At 49.3% G+C, this 20,767-nt stretch overlaps 1 protein-coding gene and 1 pseudogene across 16 annotated transcripts in view; both read right to left on the reverse strand.

The window, feature by feature from the left end:
• Positions 1 to 19,459, reverse strand: part of LOC118715716 — a 38,943-nt pseudogene extending 19,484 nt beyond the window's left edge.
• Positions 1 to 20,767, reverse strand: part of ZBTB38 (zinc finger and BTB domain containing 38) — a 121,407-nt gene that overhangs the window by 26,053 nt on the left and 74,587 nt on the right. For 10 of the 16 annotated variants that reach the window (XM_036431274.2, XM_045579226.1, XM_045579230.1 and 7 more), the window contains one exon: positions 17,868 to 17,972. The gene's annotated coding sequence lies outside the window, so the exon portion shown is untranslated. Of the gene's footprint in view, positions 1 to 17,867; positions 17,973 to 18,734; positions 19,138 to 19,411; positions 19,547 to 19,716; positions 19,839 to 19,932; positions 19,956 to 20,767 lie in introns of those variants that run through there. The other 6 variants (XM_045579229.1, XM_045579231.1, XM_045579236.1 and 3 more) reach the window with 6 other exon arrangements.

The raw sequence follows: 20,767 nt of genomic DNA on the forward strand, positions 1-20,767 counted from the left end.
CCCTTTCCCTTTTCCCCCTTCACTTCCGATCTAACAGGGCTGACATTTTTTAACCGAAACTCAAAAACTCCCTTCTCTATTCTGGTTAAATTATATCAAGTCCACTCAGCCCATTATCTCCAGTCCGATGGGAGGTTTACAATGTCAATTCTATCTTAAAATATATCTCCGGACTCCTTCGACATGGTATGCTGATTTCTGCTCTAGACACCCCCCGGTGAGATGAGGAGGGTGATGTCTGTGACAAAAAGGCATGGCTGTTCTCTCCCACTCAGATCATTCTTTCAAGATCTTGTCATACATGTCACTGTTATACTAATGACAACTTGGAAAATATTTTTAAACCGGATAGAATTAAAAAAATAAATAAATAAATAAAGCCTCGGTTTCCTCTTTAAAGAGGAAGGGGGTTGAATCCACTTTAGCAGGAAGTGGCCCTGTGAGGAGCAGCTGGGGTCACGTCCAGACATTCCTGTGTTTGGGACGGAGAGGCTGAGACCACGGGTGACTGAGACCCAGGAAACGGAAGAGCTGCTGAAAACAGAGTGACTGGGAATAACCTACGAGTAAAAGAACAAGATGCCAAGTGCCCGGGAGCTGACTGTGGCCCTTGGGCTGGCCGTGGTCACAGGTGACCGGATCTAACCCCTGACCGGTTATATGGTCTCTTATTATTGCCTCAGGAAGCACAGCAAGCCTCTAATTTTCTGACCATGCTTCTCCATCCCTGCGTCCTCCCTCACTAGCTCATGCCGTTTGTTTTCCTGGGGCTCTTAGCCCAGCATCCTCGTGCCCTACCTCAGCGGGGCGCACAGACCGTCTGCGGGGGCCCAGGGCCCACGTCCGCGTCCCCAGAACATCACCTTCCCCAAAGCCAATTTCTCGGACCCAAGCACCAAACAAAAGCAAGGGTGCCTGTCCTTATTCTAGTCTAACCCTCTACATTAGGGGTGTCGAACTCAATCAGAGAAGGGGCCAAAATCTAAAATCCAGCCTAAATCACGGGCCGAATGGTTTACTGAACAGTCATAAACTGTCATTGTGATGGAAACGCAGCGGAGTGCAGTGATGACAGCGCGGTGCGGGCCACATTGCAAGGCCTGGCGGGACGGATTTGGCCCGCGGGCCTTGTGTTTGACACATGTGCTCTACATTGACAAATCACTTGCATGCACACCGTTGCGTTTTCTACCTCACCAACACCCGTCCTTTAATTTCTGTTGAACCCTCTCCTCTACTGCTTACAAATGATTTGCATGCACCCCATCTCATTTCCTTCTCACGGCACCGCTGTGGACCGTGAAATATTTCCATTTCAAAGATGAAGACAGTGAGGCTCAGAGAAATGAAGCCGAAACCCAACACCCACATAGCTTGTCGTTGGCAGGGCTGGGTTTTCACCGCTGGTCTCGTGACTTCGAGTCACACACTTTGCTCAGCGCACTTAAAGGAGACTCCGAGTACGGGACTACACATGTTAGGAGACATAAGTTGCCAATCTCATCTTTTGATGTTTTATGGTTGTGCTTGTTTTATGCCAAATTTCATGCCATAAATGTAATTGTATTTGCCATTCAAAAAAAACCCAAACACTTATATATCATTAGCTTTTTTTTTTTTTTTTTTTTTTTTTACCAATAAAACCGATTTTTCCTGATCAGTCTATTCACCATTTAACACGCTGCTGGCTAGGCCAGTGGTTGGCAAATTCATTAGTCAGCAGAGCCAAATATCAGCAGTACGACGATTGAAATTTCTTTTGAGAGCCTAATTTTTTAAACTTAAACTTCTTCTAGCGCCACTTCTTCAAAATAGACTCGCCCAGGCTGTGGTATTTTTGTGGAAGAACCACACTCAAGGGGCCAAAGAGCCGCATGTGGCTTGAAAGCCGCAGTTTGCCTACCATGGAGCTAGGTGATCATCTGCGCATTCCACTTTGTGAACTCTGCCGTTCTGCGTTACCTGACTGCACCGCATGGTGCTGAATTCCCGCTGTGAAATGGGAATGACTCCTGAGACGATTACTGTCGTACTTAGGTGAAGCAATGACTATTGAGACTTTAGCTATCAAATGTCCAATTAATGGTATGACTCACATACACACATATGACCACTGTATGCTGTCATTACACTCATTCCAACCAAGTACTTTTGTTTTCTTAACAAGTGTCTGAAGAAGCATAAGGTAGCAAGGTCCAGTAACTCAGAAAAGCAGAACAACTATTGTATTTCATCCCCTAGGCCTGAAATTCTTTAGTTCTTCCCACATTCAGCAATCTCTGGAGTCCACAGTCCAGGGGAGAAAACAGACACGCAGACTTAACAGCCCCTCCCTCATGACTAACACGCTCTAGCGAGAGGCAGCTTTAAACTGAGTTTGGGGAGAGGGTCTGTAAAAAAGAGGTGGAACTGAATCTTGAAAGACAGGGAGCATAAGAGGAATAAGTCAAAGAGCGAAAGACAAATACCGTCTGATTTCACTTATATGTGGAATCTAAAAACAAAATAAATGAACAAAACAAAAACAGACTCATGGAGACAGAGAACAGACTGATGGCTGCCAGATGGACGAGGGACTGGGAGGGGTTGGGTGAAAAAGTTGAAGGGATTAAGAAGCGCAAACTGGTAGTTACAAAACAGTCAGGGGGTCTAAGTATATAGCACAGAGAATATGGTCAATAATATTGTAATAACCTGTATGGTACCAGGTGCATACTTGAAGTATTGGGGGGATCACTTTGTAAAGTATCCGAGTGTCTACCCACTGTGCTGTACACCTGAAACTAACAGAAAATAATATTGACTGTAAACTGTAGTTGAGAAAAAAAAAATTTAGTTTCTGGGTGCCCTCCGAGACTGGCTGAGTCTGAACAGCCAGGACCCGCGGTGAGCAAGGTCCCAGGCGCCTCAGAATCAAGGCTGGCTTTGGACACCGTGTCGGTTTCCTGCGGCTGCCGTAACACGTCACCATGAACTTGGTGACTTAAAACAACACCAAGTTATTCTCTCAGAGTTCTGGAGGCCAGAAGTCCAAAGTCATGGTGCCTGCAGGGCCGTGCTTCTGGTGGGTCCAGGAGTTCCTTGGCTCGTGGCTGCACGCCAATCTCTGCCTCCATCTCCACTCGGCCTTCTCCTCGGTATGTGTCTTTCCTCTGCGTGCTTCTCACAGGGCCTGCCCATAATCCAGAATGGACTCATCTCAAGATCCTTAACTAACGTGCCTCTGCAAAAGCCTCCCCCCCCCCCCCCCCCAATAAGGTCACATTCATAGCGCTGGGACCTATCTTTTGGGATGGCCACCATTCAACCACTGCCTATCCCATGGCGGCAGTTCATCTGGATGAGTGTGAGGGGGTGAGGATGCAGAGGTCTAAGCTAAGCTCCCTGACAGTGGCAGGGAGAGAGGAAGAAAGGGGGAGAGAGCAATTCAGGACTACTCAGACCCACGATTGCACGTCTAAGTCTCAGGTACATAGAATGTACTACATGTGGGATGTAAAAAAATATCACCACAATCACAAATTAACAAAATGCTAGGCTATGTTACCCTCAAAATATAGGGGAGAGCTTTTTTTTTCTTTTTTTAAATCCTCACCTGAGGATATTTTTCCCACTGCTTTTCAGAGTAGCAGGAAAGCAGGGAGGGAGGGAGAGAGAGAAAAACAGAGACTAGTTGCCTCCTGCACATGCCCCCACTGGGAACAGGGAATGGACCTTCAACTCAGGTACGTGCCCTTTACTGGGAATCGAACCCTCGACCCTTTGGTGAGAGGTGTGATGCTCCAACCACTGAGCCCTACTGGCCAGGGCTAGGTGAGAGCTTTGAAGGGCTGAAAAGGCTTTTAGTTAATTCACTTTCTAAACTAAATTAATTTTATATGAAGTTAGGATTTCGTCATTAAGATACTGTGGACACTTTCTCCTCACCACCCCAGCAGCTTCCGGTGCAGACAAGTCACTGCGGCAGCACGGGATTGGCTATTTTTGTCTTTCAAATTGTTTCCTTAGGAGCAGGCAATATTTCTGGTCAGCAATGTTACACCTCCCTTCTCACCGCCCACGAGCGGCCCCGAATCTCCACTGAAGAGTGGATCGTCCCTCCTTTTTAATTGATTCGTGTGCTATCATCAAAGTCCTACAGGGTAATTATTTGTGTCAGTTCCCAGACCCGCAAAGGTCTTCTGCCCTCTCACAGAGGAACTGCCCTGCTTGGCAACAAGGTCTGTGGGCCAGAAGGCCAGGGGGTGGTGGGGAGGGTGGAGAGGAATCAGGCTCTGTGTTGAGGTTACAGTCACAGGCAGGAGACAATAGCTTTCAGAATCATATTCCTAGTGATTTCATCATACGTCCCTACAGTATAATGTGAAGGGCACACCCTCACCCGCTACCCCCAAACACTGTCCCCAAGCACCCCTCAGCGAGCAATCTGCAAGGACCAGCCGCTAGGCCAGTCTGTCTCTGTGTTGGACCACAGCATCCAGAGCACAGCTCCCCGGACGTCCACATGCACGAGTCAGCTGGGGATGGGCTGTAAGTGCATTTTCTGACACAGTGGGCCAGGAATGTGTGGCCCATCTTCATGTAAGTTGCGGGGGCAGGGGGGGAAACCAAAGTGTCTTACCTGCTGGTGAAGTGATAGCTATAATGGCGGTGATGATGCCCATGACAACAAAAGCTAACATGTACTGAGCACTTCTCACGTGCCAGGCCCCGGGTTACGTGCTTTACAGACACGATGTCTCCCTTAGCACCAGGAGGGCTGAGGAACATGGGAGCGGTTAAAAGATGTTCAGAAAAAAAAGGAAACATACGTATTATAAATTCCAGGATGTGCAGAAGGTCAATCAAGTGTCACCAGAGAGAGAGGACGATTCTCACACTGTCCCAGTCCAGGACTAGTTAGCAAGTTCTAAGCGCTTGATATTCCAGAACGCATCCCTGGGCCAAACAGGTCCACACCACAGACCAGGTACATTACGATATGCCTGCTGTCCTTTGGTGCCATCCTGGTTGGGCTTGGCTCCCTTTCGCTGCCTTGGGAGGGACATGCCCGCACAGGGAGGGCTCCCTTTGGCGGGCTCCTATTCCACCCCAGGGCGGGCACACTCAGCCCTGGGCAGCTTGCTCAAGGCTGTGCCTGGTTCGCTGCAGGTGTCCTCCAGATGTCCTCAGACACACATGCTGTGTTCGGCTGCTGACTCGACCGTCCAATCACTCTACCTGGATGAGATGGACATGGTTTACGTCCAAAGCGGCTTCTTTATTTGCTGTGACTTTTCCTTGGGCAGGGTCTTGGAGGTCGTCAAACCCGACACTCGGCAGGAAAAGACTGGGCAGGCTGCCCCTGAGGAAATCCAGACTGGAGGATTGAGTCAGATGGTGTAACACTGCAACTGTCAACTGCTGACCGGTTTCACTCGGCCCCACATTATTTTTCTAAAATGTCATGCCCTCCCGTTTGCCACATTCTAATCACTCTTTCTTCTCATACCCAGCCCACGTCGAACATTCATGTCGCCTTCCTGTCCCTGCAATGTATCTGAATTTCAGACTCTAATCTATACTAGAATAAGAATAAATAATTTATAAGTTTTGTTCTGCTTGTAAGATTTCAATATCTATACAATGATTCATTGTTCCCCTAACATGTAAATGATGAGGTATAAGCATTCAAGCTTTCAAAACAACCATATAACAGTTCTTCAGGACCTCACCAGCTGCTCATTGCCATGTGGAACATTTTTTCTTTTTAACATATTTTATTGATTTTTTTCAGAGAGGAAGGGAGAGGGACAGAGAGTTAGAAACATCGATGAGAGAGAAACATCGATCAGTTGCCTCCTGCACACCCCCCACTGGGGATGTGCCCACAACCAAGGTACATGCCCTTGACCGGAATCGAACCCGGGACCCTTCAGTCCGCAGGCCGACACTCTATCCACTGAGCCAAACCGGTTTTGGCAGAACATTTTCTTAATATATGAATCCTAGGAGGCAGAGGGGCAAATACCAAACTCTTTACTCTGCTTCAAAGGTGCCTTTAACGACGGGGTCAGCTCAAACTTAGAGAAGGAAATGATACTCAACTCCTAGTCGGCACTCCCAAAAACCAGACTCCTCCTCCTGGAGGCACCCGGCTCTCATTTGTAAAGGAGGGTCCCATCTTCCTCATGAGCAGGTGATGCAACAAGAAAAGCAGCAATTGCTGAGAAGGCACAGACCTTTCTCAGGAGCTGCTTGCTCGGTCAGAGCATTCCGAGTTGGCATCATGCTCCATCGTTGCGACACGCGACAACAATTCCAGAAACTAGAGCACAGAACTGGAGCTTGGGCTACCTGGTAGTTGGGACTTCAAACAATGGGGTCAACACAACAAAATGCATCCGCCGAGATCACCCATGTCCTCGGGGAATCTTCCAGAAGCGGACAATGGTGGCCAACCCGAGGAAGTAAATTCTGCTCCCGAGACGCAGGATGGGGGGTAGAGGGCACACAGCTTGGTATGGAGCGCAGCCTGCCCTCTCGTGCGATCCCTTGGAGAAAGGCTGCCGGCTCTGCCTTGTCTCCTCCCCCGCTGTCAGCAAACAGCCCCACGTTTGCAGCAGCTTCCCACCTGGCTCCAGCTGCAAAACGTACAGAGGTCATTTCTGTGAGCCTGGGCTCTGCTCTAGTCACCTGAGTCCACCACGTACACCACATGTGTCAAACACAAGGCCCACGGGCCAAATCCGTCCCGCCAGGCCTTGCAATGTGGCCCGCACCGCGCTGTCATCACTGCACTCCGCTGCGTTTCCATCACAATGACAGTTTATGACTGTTCAGTAAACCATTCGGCCCACGATTTAGGCTGGATTTTAGATTTTGGCCCCTTCTCTGAGTGAGTTCGACACCCCTAACGTACACGTTCTCCTTGTCCACGCACTTCCTTCTCCCCCGTTTCCCACCATCCCTCCGCCCGTGTTTTCCATAGCTTCTCTTCCACCTCCCATTTTTCCAGTTCGAAGCCAAGCTGGCAAGACTGCAATCTCTGGAGGGAGGCCAGGCGTGGCCTTGCGGCTGAGGCAGCCCAGGAATGTGAGGCAGCCACCCTGCCTCCGGGTCAGGAGATGCAGGTGGCTGGCGGAGCTGTCGAGCAGCCCAGGTAGGTCTGCCGGACAAGGAGAAGCACAGCAGCTTTCCCAGCGTGGAAACGCTGCAGAAGCCCCGGCTGGCCACGCAAATGCACGCACCATGGTTTAGACAGAAGAAATCGACGGGGTAAATGGTTGGGCGGGGAGAGGGAAGAATATTAAAGTTCCAGTTGGCTTTTGACAAATTTACCCCAAAACAAATGTCATGAAATGAAGGTTTCTGGCCCTACTCAGGTTGTCCAAACAGTTACCCTGTTCACCTGTTTTAGAGTTAAATTATCTGGGGGCAGGGGGACCAGGGAGCAATGACATAATAAGCTGTTTAGATTTTACAACGTTAAAAATTCCCCAAACAAAACCCCAAACCCACTGCAGACAAAAACACGCCAACAGGCTGTTTAGAAAAATTAGGCTTTAAATATACTGACCTGAGAAAAATCTAAAGAACAGGCTGTTCTGTAGAACAGCTCGAGTTTCTGCTTGTGCTTTCATTTTAGAAAACAAACACTCAGACGCCACAGTGGGAGGAGCTGCGCACGGGGATCCAAACTCACAGAAAATGGCCCCCGGTTCTGGAGGCCGGACACAGCCACCAGGGCCCCGGAGGAGCTCTCTGGGAATACAGGCCCCTGACCTTTCACAAGAGCCATTATCTAGGGACGGAGATAACTCTCCCCCGCCCCCCTCGCCAGGAACATAAATCATGGTCTTCAAAGTGTTTGCTGAGCGGCAGTGACTAATCGCCCCACTTTTATCCTCCCTGCTGGGGGGGTGGGGGGGACGGACCTCCTGGGGGGCAAAGAGTTCATTTCAAAAGCAAGGTAGCTGCTGGGTTTGGAGGTAAGACTCCCATTCAAACTTAATAAAAGAAAGAAAGAAAGAATGAAAGACCTCAAGAAGTATGTCCTAAAATACAGAGAAGTGCAAATCATCTTCTCAGAGACTCGTATCATTAAATAGGGAGGACAGTATTAAAATAGATCAGTCGGATGTGGCAAAAAGCTCGTGGTTATTTTTAAATGTCAAAATAAAAAGCAAATATTAGGAATATGAAAATATACTACAAGCAGACCCTGGCCAGGTGACTCAGTTGGTGGAAGCAACATCCCGTACATCAAAAAGTTGCAGGCTCGATTCCTGAGCAGGGTGCGTACAGGAGGCAACCGATCAATGTCTCTCAAGTCAATAAAAGACAAAACAAAAATAAAAACATATCCATGGATGAGGATTAAAAATATATACATATACAACAAACAGGATGAGTGTAATGGTAATAATTTTCTGGTTTATAAGTTTGTAATTTTAGGGTGAACTTTTAGTGTGACACATACTGAGGGTCAGACTTGACCACTTAGGTAGTCACCCCTTTGTGTGTGTGTGTGTGTGTGTGTGTGTGACATAGATAAAACTTACCCCATATTCCTTCTGTACTCCATCCATAGGAATGACGCACGTTACTGATAACCAGCTTGTACTTTGATTAACACTTGTATGATGACGTATGTTACTGATAGGCACCTAGACTGCCGTGGGCCAGAACAGCCTTCGAAAACGGGACCCCGACTTCAGACATCGATCAACACCCTATATACTGGTACCCTACCTGGACGATGAGAAACTCACTTTGTAGTCTATATTCATTTAGGGAAAAAGAAAAAATGTTCTCTCGGGAAATGTACGGTGCTTCTGTGCGAAAAGTCAACCTATAGCGTGCAGTGGCTCAAGAAACTCCGAGATTGCTCGACCTTGACTGGAAAAAAATGTTTAACCCAATTCATTAGCATAGCGCTTGGGGTAGGCCGGTTCTCTAACGTGTGAGTAAAACCCCATCCGGGGCTTCATTTCACTGCCACGTCATCGCTTTTTCCGTCTATCCTAGCGCCTTCTGCTTCCACAAAACGGTCCTCCCTCCCTCTCCCGTTAAGGCAGAGGTGGAACTCGCATACGTCCACGCCAAGGGCAGAACACACACAGGCACCCGGGCCGCAGGGCTGACGGCCACCGTGACACTGCTCCCACCGGTGAGCGGCGGAGACAGCAGCGAGGCCGAGAAACTGCTCTGGGCGCTCACGGCAGGGCCTGCAGGGCCAGATAAACCGGCACACAGCAGGGGCAGGCCAGAATGCTGAGTCGGTTTGTAAAAAGGAAATCTCACTTTGGTCTAGGGGCGAACCAACGTTCTATCAGAGCTGATCAGAAACCTCCAGGCCTGAAATGAAAATGCACGTGAGCTGGGGGCGCCCGAGATTCAAACGTGAGCCTCTCCTGCCTGGTAAGGCGATACGTGCAGCCCTGGGCTTACTGAGCTGCTGGCCTGCTGGTCTAACTGCAACCAACTCTACAAATAACCAGAAGCTGTCCTGACGCGGGGACAGGAAGAACACAAACAAACGGGGCCTAGAAACACGAGTTGACGCACAAAACAGGAAGTGACAGCTCATCTCCACCTGGCGAGCACACCGCGTGCCTCCCGCTGCTCACACAGCCCGGGTGCCCTCCGAGCACACAGTGTGCCTCCCCGCTGCTCACACAGCCCGGGACGCCCCTCTGAGCACACAGTGTGCCTTCCTGCTGCTCACACAGCCCGGGTGCCCCTCTGAGCACACAGTGTGCCTCCCCGCTGCTCACACAGCCCGGGACGCCCCTCCGAGCACACAGTGTGCCTCCCGCTGCTCACACAGCCCGGGTGCCCTCCGAGCACACAGTGTGCCTCCCCGCTGCTCACACAGCCCGGGACGCCCCTCTGAGCACACAGTGTGCCTTCCTGCTGCTCACACAGCCCGGGACGCCCCTCTGAGCACACAGTGTGCCTCCCGCTGCTCACACAGCCCGGGTGCCCTCCGAGCACACAGTGTGCCTCCCCGCTGCTCACACAGCCCGGGACGCCCCTCTGAGCACACAGTGTGCCTTCCTGCTGCTCACACAGCCCGGGACGCCCCTCTGAGCACACAGTGTGCCTCCCGCTGCTCACACAGCCCGGGTGCCCCTCTGAGCACACAGTGTGCCTCCCGCTGCTCACACAGCCCGGGTGCCCCTCCGAGCACACAGTGTGCCTCCCCGCTGCTCACACAGCCCGGGACGCCCCTCCGAGCACACAGTGTGCCTCCCACTGCTCACACAGCCCGGGATGCCCCTCCGAGCACACAGTGTGCCTCCCCGCTGCTCACACAGCCCGGGTGCTCCTCCGGGAGGTAAACCGTCACTGGATCTCTCACGAAAAACCGCACCTCGGGCTGAATGTGGCTCAAGGCAGCAGCCAGCAAACTGACAAAACAAAAATAAAAACATACCCATGGACTGGGTCGTGCAAGCTGGGTCTCCTTCCTCGCCCTCCCTGAGAATATGTTTAATTCCTTCCCCAATTAAATTCGTGTTTGGCTTAGTCATTTTCATTTAAATGAGAGGAAAAAACGCCTTAACAAAACGGGAAAGAGCCTTCTGCTGCTCCCCGTGTAAAAAGACCTTTTCTCTGCCACCTTAAATGGCAGCCGTCCCAGAGCTCGGGCGGCTCGGCAGGACGGAAGTCTGCGCCATGGTGTCCGCTGTGGCTGCTGAAGCCCTCCCTCCCGCTCTCCTGACAGGACCTGCCGCTTCTGCAGAGCGTACGGGACTGAGTACAGGACGCTGGCTTCTGCTCCCAGTTGCCCACTAACTGCAAGTCCCATGACTTCCCGGAACTCCCCTTTCCCAGTCTGGAATGTGAGGAGGTTGGGCTAGTGTGTGTCTCAGGTTCTTGGTAGCCATAATGTGTGAAAACCATGATTCCCTAGCCTCCCACTTTGCTACCTTTTGATGGACTCCCAGCTAAGTCTGGCTAGTATTAGAGCATCCACGAGGACAGTCGGAGGAAATCCTGGAATGGGGACCACAGAAGGCCTCAGATGTGGATTTTATCTGCTTTTTCTGCGGGAGAGGAGAGAAAGCACTGCTGGAAGGTACCTTGGCCATCATTGAACCAAACCTCTGGTGACAGGTGAGGAAACCGAGCCAGCAAAATTCCTCGACTTTCTTTCCCAAGGTTGCAGATGGGGCAAGGGAGCAAGTCCAGGCCTCCAGGCTGCTCTCTCACACGGAGCACTTTTCACCGCCCTCCACAGGGTCTCAGAGGGCGATCGACACACACTTACCGAACACCTCTGGACAATACCTCAAGGAACTCTTTTAATCTTTCAACTGGCCTGGCCACTCCGGGAACATTTGGACAGGCGTAGGGACAGCAGCAGCTCCAGTGAGACACAAACTGGCTGATCTTATTGGTGCAGAAACCCGTTAGTATTCTGCCTATAAGAAAAGCTCGCAGCAGCACCTAGGAGGCAGATAAGGGCCTGGGAGGGAGACAGGAGGCCCCACGAGGGTGGGGTCCTGCTCTGGTACCTGGCGCAGAGAGCTGATATTTACTGGACAGATTCAAGTCTGCACAATTCCTCCACTCCACTTGCTTCTTGTAAAAAAAAAAATAAAAAAAAATTAAAAAATCTGAGCTTAGAATAACACTGGAGAGAAGGGTCTCTAAGTCTCTAACCTAAAACCAGAAACAATGACCTACTGCATACTCTCAGTTTGTGGCTGGGGACACCACCCAGGTGTGGGGAGAAGAGGCAGGACTCTGGAGTCAGATAAAGCCCAGGGTGTGAAAAACTCGACAACATTGGCCGCATCGCTGAGCCTCTCCGCCTTGAGTCCACCGCACCCGGTTATCCTGCGTTTCTAATAAGACGGCTGGGCTAATGCACACGAGGTGCAGGGCCGACTCTGTGAACGTCAGTCTGTCTCAGGAGCTATGGTACAGACAGAAACCCTGCTTCTAGGCAAAGCTCCAGGCCACTGGCACCCTCTTCCAAGAGAAGCAAACGGATGCCAACAGCATTATAAAAATGACTCAGTATTGCTTTAATAAATATATTCCCATTAAGTCATCTGATTTTTTAAAATGTACAAGAAGCACAAAACACAATTCAATGTGTACAAGTAAAACAGGTTTTACATCTTCCATACGTAGCTAAGACTCCAAACATATATGTATGCCTCAACCTTTTCTTATGAATAAGCAGAGAGTGAGGACTAGGAAGAAAATAATCATTTTCTCATCTCATAAAATGAGGTTGGGATAGATGAACAACATGAACTAGCCTCAAAATACATGATCTCAAGATGCAGAGAACGAGGGAACTATGATAAAATGACAGAGGTTTATTGACCAGAAGACACAGAGTCAGAGGGATAAATGCACTAAGATGTTTTAGTGGTATGACTGTACAATGTTGCTACCAACTATACTAATAAAAGGGTAATGTACTCATTAGACCGGATGTCTTCCGAATGTCCATCTGGACAAAGCCACAGCAGCTGTGAGGTCCAAGAGCCGGTGGCCTGGAAGAGGCAGGGTGGCACCGGTGGGCCTGGGCCAGTCCCACCCGCACCACAGGGCCCCTCCATCTGCAGAGGCGGACGCTGGGAGAGGTGGGGCAGCACCGGGCCCACCCCCCACAAGCTGCACAGGCCCTCCAGGGGGAACGGGCCCAAGCCATCAGTAGGACAACCCCTGAGGGATCCCAGACTGGGAGAGGGGGCAGGCCAGGCAAAGGGAACCTCTCCTAGTACAGGAATTTTCGTGCATGGGGCCTCTAGTTAAATATATTACTTGTAACAACAGTTATAGTTACGTTGGTTTTGCAAACTCTGAGCCTAGGGAGAGGGTCTTGCCACTCCCTAGGAAAGGAAGCTGATCTGGGGGCTGTGTGTTGCCCAGTATACTGCTGTAGATACACTGGAGACAGTGAGGGTGGGAGTGATAAAGCCGCCATTCCTTTATTATCTGGGGTCAGATCGTTTTTATCTTATTACAAATATAATCCACAAGCATTATGATACAGATACAGAACTTTTGCACAGAATGTCTCTAATATAAATTGGAGTTGTAATCAGCATATCAAGTCTCAAGTTTATCCCTGGCATTTGTTAATATTCATCACAGCAGTGATTCTTTAAAATGAAAATTCCCAGGGGCCCCACCCTAAATCGACTGAATCAGAATCGCTGTGCTAGGGGTCTGGAAACCTACGTTTTAGCAAGTTCCTCAGGATGATTCTTATCCATATTAAACCGTAAGCCACCTGAACTATCACAGGGTAGATTAGCGTGGTGGGAGGTATGCTCATTCTATGATAAAACTAACAGATTAAAATGAGTCATAGAGATAAGGCTTTGTGTATAGATGCACATTATGCAGAAATTTGCATACACACAGAAGGCTGTGAAGGGAAGGGAATCAACATTTCCTAACTGCCTACGATAGTATAGCTCTTGACCAAATTATGGCGTATTACTCAATCTTCAAAATAATCCGATTTGAGTTATGGATGAAAAAAAGTTAAGGCTTAGACCAAGTAACTTTTCTGAAGTCACAAGCCTGGGACAGGGACCAGCACGGTTGTGAAACTAGATTTATCTGACCCAGTCTTCTCATTCCATTGTATTAAGCTCATGTGCCTATGAAATCTCTCTCTCTCCCTCCCTCCCTCTCTCTCTCTCTCTCTCTCTCTCTCTCTCTCTCTCTCTCCCTCCCTCCCTCCCTCCCTCCCTCTCTCTCTCTCTCACACACACACACACACACACACACACACACTCATGTCATAAGATAGCCATATGGTAAAACGGCATAGGAATTAAATTATTTTTAAAACTTTTTTTTTGCATCAACAGAAATGTAGTTTTAAAGAACTTACAATATCAACGAATATTCTTTGACAACAGAATAAAGGGTAGGACTACTATCAAAACCACATTTAATAGCCTGGATATTAGTAATCAGAAATGTGTTTTGAGGCTTGCTAGGGTCAAATTTAACAGCGATTCTTGATTTGCTCAAGCTGCACATTTTTTGCAAATGAAACATCTTCATATCCATTCTGTAAGTCCGATTACCTTACAAAGGAAAATGCCATCAAACAGATCTAGCACGTGTCAATCCAAGGACCATTCCGGGCCCCCCTCCAGCATCTGACACTCCAGGTCTCTCCACTGGGAAACCCCCTGCTGCTGGCTTCTGGAGTCATGTTCTGCCCTGGTTCCTCCTTGCTCTTTTGCCAAAATTCTCTCTAGATCCTGCCTAGGCCCTTCCTTCTTTTCTCACAAGGCTTCATCCTCAGCTTCTGCCTCCATCTAGTCTTTCTGAAAACAATCTCTTCTTCCATCTCTTGAATTATTTATATTGCAAGGACTGCCAAACTAGCTCTGGCCTTCCTCTGGAGCAGTGGTCGGCAAACTCATCAGCCAACAGAGCCACATATCAATAGTACAACGATTGAAATTTCTTTTGAGAGCTAAATTTTTTAGACTTAAACTTCTTCTAACGCCACTTCTTCAAAATACACTTGCCCAGGCCATGGCATTTTGTGGAAGAGCCACACTCAAGGGGCCAAAGAGCTGCATATGGCTTGTGAGTCAAAGTTTGCCGACCACGGCTCTGGAACATATAGCCCCCATCTGTCCGGGGGACGCCATACTCCAACGCTTCAAACTCAGCATCTCTAACACACAGCCCCTCACCTCCCGCCAAGTTCCTTCCACAGGGGCCATGCTCTGGAGATCTGCTGTGTTAGCTGTTTCTTCTCCACTGAGATGGCAGATTGTGTCAGCCCTTCCTTTTGCATCAGCTCCTTTCCCACTTCACTGCCATTGCCCCTTCAGGCCTTCCCCCATCCTTTCTAACTGGTCTTCCTGTCTCTAGTCTCTGCCCTGCCTTTCCTCCCCATGTCCCTGCAGCCACCACAAGGACACTCCTCATGCGCAGCCATGATGCTCCACTGTCCAAATATCTTCGATGTCTCCTACTGGTTAATCCACCCCTATTTCCTAGCTTGGCATTCAAGACCAGTATCATTTGGTACCAAAATGTTCTCCAGTTGTATTTCCCACCAGATGCCTCTATAGACCAGTTCTAACTCAACTGGGCTTACTACCTTTCCCTGAATACGTTCTGTGCTTTCCTATTCTGCTACTTCTATCTCAAATGCCTCCTCATCTCTTTGATGGAAACCACATTCTTTAAGGACTTGTTAAATGTGTGTGTGGTTTTTTTGTTTTGTTTTTTTTTCTCTCAAAAGAGTCCGTCTCCCAGAAGACCTCTTCCTCTTCAAATCACCAAAATATATCTATATTTTCTGGCATTTACCATGCAGTTATTTTTGTGTGTATTTTATTTCCTCACTTACAAAACTGTCTAACAGGCAACCCTGTGGCTCAGTGGTTGATGGTCGAGTCATGAACCAGGAGGTCACGGCTCCATTCCCAATCAAGATACATGCCTGGGTTTTGGGCTTGATCCCCAATAGGTGGCGTGCAGGAGGCAGCCACTCAATGGTTCTCTCTCATCATTGCTGTTTTTCTCTCTCTCCCTCTCCCTTCCTCTCTCTGAAATCAATAAAAACATATCAGCCAAAACCAGTTTGGCTCAATGGATAGAGTGCCGGCTTGGGGACCGAAGGGTCCCGGGTTCGATTCTGGTCAAGGGCATGCACCTTGGTTGCAGGAATATCCCCAGTAGGGGGTGTGCAAGAGGCAGCTGATTGATGACTCTCTCTCATCGATGTTTCTAACTCTCTATCTCTCTCCCTTCCTCTCTGTAAAAAATTAATAAAATATATTTTAAAAAATAAAATAAAAATAAAAACGTGTCAAGCATACACAGAAACGGTTTGACAGGGAAGGAACCAGATCTTTTTTATGCTGAATCCTCTATTCTCTCTAGCACAGTGCCACACTCATATCAGTTACTCAAGGGGTATTTTCTGCATTACATGTATAGAACTCCTAAAAGTTTGCAAAGCACATTTACATTCAACATCTCATTTGTTCTATTTGGAGCTTACGTTTATTACAAGTAGCATTCAAAACTTCCAGTCTGATTTACGTTGCTTAATGCAATTATTGGCACTAGCTCTAACTTTGTCACGTTATTATTTTTGTTGTTATTAATCCTCACCCGAGGATATTTTCCATTGATTTTTAGGGAGAGTGGAAGAGAGAGGGAAAGAGAAAGAGAAACATCGATGTGAGAGAAACATTGTTTAGTTGTCTCCTGCACCAGCCCTGACCAGGGCCTGGGCTGGGCCTGCAACCAAGGAACCGGCTATTGTCCGGGAATCAAACCGGGATCCTTTGGTCCACAGGCCGATCCTCTAGCCACTGAGGCACAAGTTGCAAGTGTTTAAAGGTATAACTTTGTATCTTTAAGTGAAAGTTTCTCTTAAATTGCTTTGCTTTGAACACTCATAGTGCCATGTGGCCTCCAAAGCTAAAAAACAGCATTTTGAGTCAAAGACAGCCCACTTGCCAAACTGGTTTTTTCCTCTGCCTACAGGTTAAATGCACAAATGAGAGGCCTCTATAAGCAGATGAGAGTAATGGCAAAATCAAAATCTTAAATTCCTTTCTGAAAAGATTCTCCTATCTATCCAGTTGGAATCCTATTTCTGCGTCAGTCGCCAACATTCTTGGAGTTGGCGTTCCAGCACATTAACAATAACAAGCCTCTAACTGTTGAACAGTCCTTGCTAAAAGACTGAATATGGCCAATAACACGATAGTCTTGAATCCCCAAGTGCCTTGGAGAAGCTCGATTAACATGTGTTGAATGAACAAGTAAATGAATGAATTCAGAGAAGGCCTTCCTATTGTTTGTAAGTTGAAAGTGTAAGTTTCATAGATGAATGGAAGGATATGTTAAATCTGAAAAAAGGGGGGGGGGGCGAGTGCATTGAGGGGCAAGAACTGTGATCTGTCAGCTCTTCCTGTGACGGATCCTACTCCGGCTGCTGGCGAAGCAGGTGGAGGAGGGGATGAATGTCAGGCTGCCCGTCTGACTAGGTCTCTCTTGAGTTTAGGTTGCAAGTTCCTCCAGGGCAAGCACTCTGGGGCCCTAGCAATGTGCTTTGTATATAAAATGTGCACCATAAACTTAGTATGAGATGCAAAGACCGTCATGAGCTGCCTGTGCATGTTTACATTTCAGTTCTCCACATCTATTCTTCCTTACCTTATAGGAATAGTTAAAAATACAGCACTTAATCCCCGTAAGACACTGCCTTACACACACACACACACACACACACACACACACACACACGTACGTGACCACGGGTAGTTGTTATCATCATCATCTCGGAGGCTTTGTATATGCCTCACAGGTAGCATTTACTGGACTGTGTTGTCAGGACTTGTCTGCACAAGTTGCAAGTGTCCTGGGGCGGGCTTTTCATCCTTTAATGCTCAGGGCCCAGCCAGTGCTCACTCCACAGCAGGCCCTGAGGCTGGTGGCATGACTCAGCAATCGAGGTCCAGGTTCAAGGCCTGCCTCTCTCCCAGCCCACTGGGTCACCTTGAAGAGTCGTATAAACTATCTGGGCCTCAATGATGTCTGTCAGTCCTTCCGACCTCGAGAAGCTAGCAATCTAGAAGGAAACTTACAGGAGCTCCCATGACAGTCACTGGCAGAACTGAGGGGAGAAGCCAGACCCTGGAGTCTCATTCACTTAGCTCACCCTTCCTCACAGCGGCCTCACACACACACGTGTCTCCTTAATAACAATTCGCTTAAATATCATCGTCACTTTGTGTAATCCCCAAACCCGGTGGATCACTGGCACAAATCACATGCCCCTGGGGCGGCCTTCAGTCCCTCAGAAAAAAAGCATTTTCTCCTTCAGGTAGACTTCGGAGACACACACATTTAGTTACCTCAGGTAGAACGGATCAGCCTTAACGAAATCAGTTTCTCGTGCTTTGGAAGAAATCACTTGGAAATCCTTGGTTCTGAGTCCTCCATCTCTTCCACATCAAGATCTAAAAAAGGAAAAGCGCAGTGTCTCAAGATTCGCTGCCAGGATTTGATGGGTCGGCAACAACAGTAATTACAATTAGCATGCGTACTGAACACCTACTGTAAGTCAAGCACTGAGCAAAGTGACTGACATATGGGACCTCATATAGTCTTTATAACACCCCTGAAATATAGCAGACATTCCCCACGTTACAGCCATACCGAGAGACTCTGAGAGGTCACAGAATATGCTCAAGGTCACACAACTAGGCTATGCCGATCTGGGACTTAAATCCAGGTTCAACCGATTCCAAAGCCTGGGTTATTAACCTGTATGTAAGTCGGGGGTTTAAAAAATTTGTTGACAGTGACCCACCGTTTTTAAAAATTATATAAACAAACTCCAAAATCTCAAACATCAAAACAATGCTTACTTTTTTGCTGTGTGCAATGCATTAAGACTCGATTCTTCTCTGTATCTTTTCAAAAATCCCAAGAGTAACTCATCAAACTGATTTCACACTCTTCTAATGGGCCCCTGCTCCTCTGGGAAAACACCACGCTTAGGAAACCTGACGAGAAGTTTCTCTGAAAGCACGCCCTAAACCCTCCTATGCTTTTCCAACCTTGAGAACCTGACCGAGTAGTTGAGCTTTCTAATTTGGAGAAACGTCTTTCACCGTTAAAATGGGTATAAGGCACCATAACGCATATCATCTATAACGAATCCTTAAAAAGCTATATTCAATCAGGGCCAACGTCCAGAATAGTATTTAATCACTTACCTATAGCAGAGCGGAAGTGATAAAGCGGAATCGCAGATGGACTAAAATCTAAGGTGACTAGTATACACTCTGCAAAAAAAAAAAAAAAAGTGCCTAACGGCGGGCGGCTGGGTTGGACCAACTGGGCAGACCTAACTCTCCTGCAGAAGTGGGAGGCTGGGATTGCACCCCCTGGGGGGCAGGGCCCTGCCTCTGCATTTTCCATTCAATTCCAGGGTTTGGGTGTTGAACCAAGGGAAATCATCAGGTCTTCCGCTGGGTGAGGTCCGGGGTCCGAGTCGCAGTCTGGGGGTGGGGAGGTGCGACTGTCAGACGCTCAGCGCCCTAGCCTGTTGGACCCGCGCCCAGAACGTCCCTTGGGTGCGCACTGCTCCCGGCCCCCCGCCCTCCGGCACGGCTGCGCAGTGGGGCCGCTAGTTGCAGCGCAACCTGAGCGGCTCCCTCCGCCGCGGAGCCCCCTCCCCGGCGGGCAGACGGCGCAGGCCCGGAGCCCGGGCACCTGCGGGCGCGGGGTCCCTGCAGCGGCTCCGCTCCCGGCGCCGGCGGAGCCCACAGCCCGCGCCAGGCTCCGCTGCCGGGTCTCGATCGCCCCCCCGGGGGACGGGAGGGGCAGGCGGGCCGCGCTCGGAGCCCAGCGCCCCCCGGCCGCGCGCGCAGACCCAGCGACTGGCACTTACGGGCTTGGACTCCGCCGCCGCCGCGCGCGCCTTTCCCGGGGGGTCCATGGCGCTTCCGGACCCGCCAGGCCGCCGCGCCGCGCAGCACCGCCCAGAAAATGGACGCCGGCTGGGCTCTGCCAGCCCGGCCCGCCCCCGGCGCCGGGCACTGGCCGCGGCCCGTCCGAGAGAAGGTCGGTCCGACCCTCTGCACCGCGCGGGCCGGTGCTGCAGGGGGCCCGCTGCGCCCTGACCGGGGGGCCCCCGGGAGGGCAGCAGCGAGGCCCGGGGGCACCCACGGAGGCCCCGGGAGGCCCCAGACCTACCCGGCGGACAGCGGCCTCCGCCTCCACCAGCCAGAACCCGCGGGAGGACAGAGCACAGTCGCCATCAGGACAAGGCCTGGCCCGCAGCAGGGTCCCAGGGTTCTTGACCCAGATCCCAGACAGCAGCCAAATCCTGCGCATTGGAGAGAGGCAGGGATCGGAGAAAGTCAAGTGCAGTTGCAATTTAGTTAAATTCTCAGGACGGAGGGGTATCACCTGCGCTTTCCCATGGCTGTCAGGGCCTGGATTGATTTCCCGCACGTGGTATAAGTTATTTCACGCAAAAGTTCCAGCTCTCTTCCTTACGTAAAGGCCACTGGACTGCGAGGCTCTTCCTTCTGAGGTCCAGGGACTGCGCTCTGAGAAAGTATTTACTGAGCGAGGCCTGCCTCACACGCGTCACGTAGCTAACAGCCCAGTGCACTAACGTACGGGTTTTGTTTGCTTGTTTTCAAAAACCCATCCATGTGTCCTGCGTCTTGGTGGTATGAGTCTTACTTAAAAATTTTCTTTAGAAAAGATTCACTCCAAGGTGACGATTTAGGATGGAAAGTCTGTTCTTGACTTCGCTTATATCCTGTTTTTTTTTTTAGCTGGGAGTGCCGTGTTCGCAATTCTGCATCGCAGGTCCTGACCATGTTTTCATTGCGTGATCATTTTGATGAAAGTAGATTCCAACATTAAATACAAAACCAATAAAACTTTTTTTTAAATTTTAAATAATCAGGGAAAATATGTTGCCTTGAAATAAAATTTAAGGGTCATGAAATTTTAAAAAATAAAGGCATGATTTAGTGCCACAAATAAACCTTATCACCAGACCTCATAAATAAATAAATAAATAAGTAGGCAGGCTTTTGAAGACGGGCAGGTTGGACAACATGCATACACATGTACACTAGCAGCTCCAACCCCCTCAAAGCCACGCACCCTTTATTCTCTCTCCCTAGGCCACACGTCTAGAAAGATCTATTCCACCAAATTGCATGTATTAACGAATGATTCATCTTCCCACTTAGAAAAATGATCCTGCCAAAACCGGTTTGGCTCA

Source organism: Pipistrellus kuhlii, unplaced genomic scaffold (assembly GCF_014108245.1).
Source record: "Pipistrellus kuhlii isolate mPipKuh1 unplaced genomic scaffold, mPipKuh1.p scaffold_m20_p_11, whole genome shotgun sequence".
Taxonomy (NCBI): Eukaryota; Metazoa; Chordata; class Mammalia; order Chiroptera; family Vespertilionidae; genus Pipistrellus; species Pipistrellus kuhlii.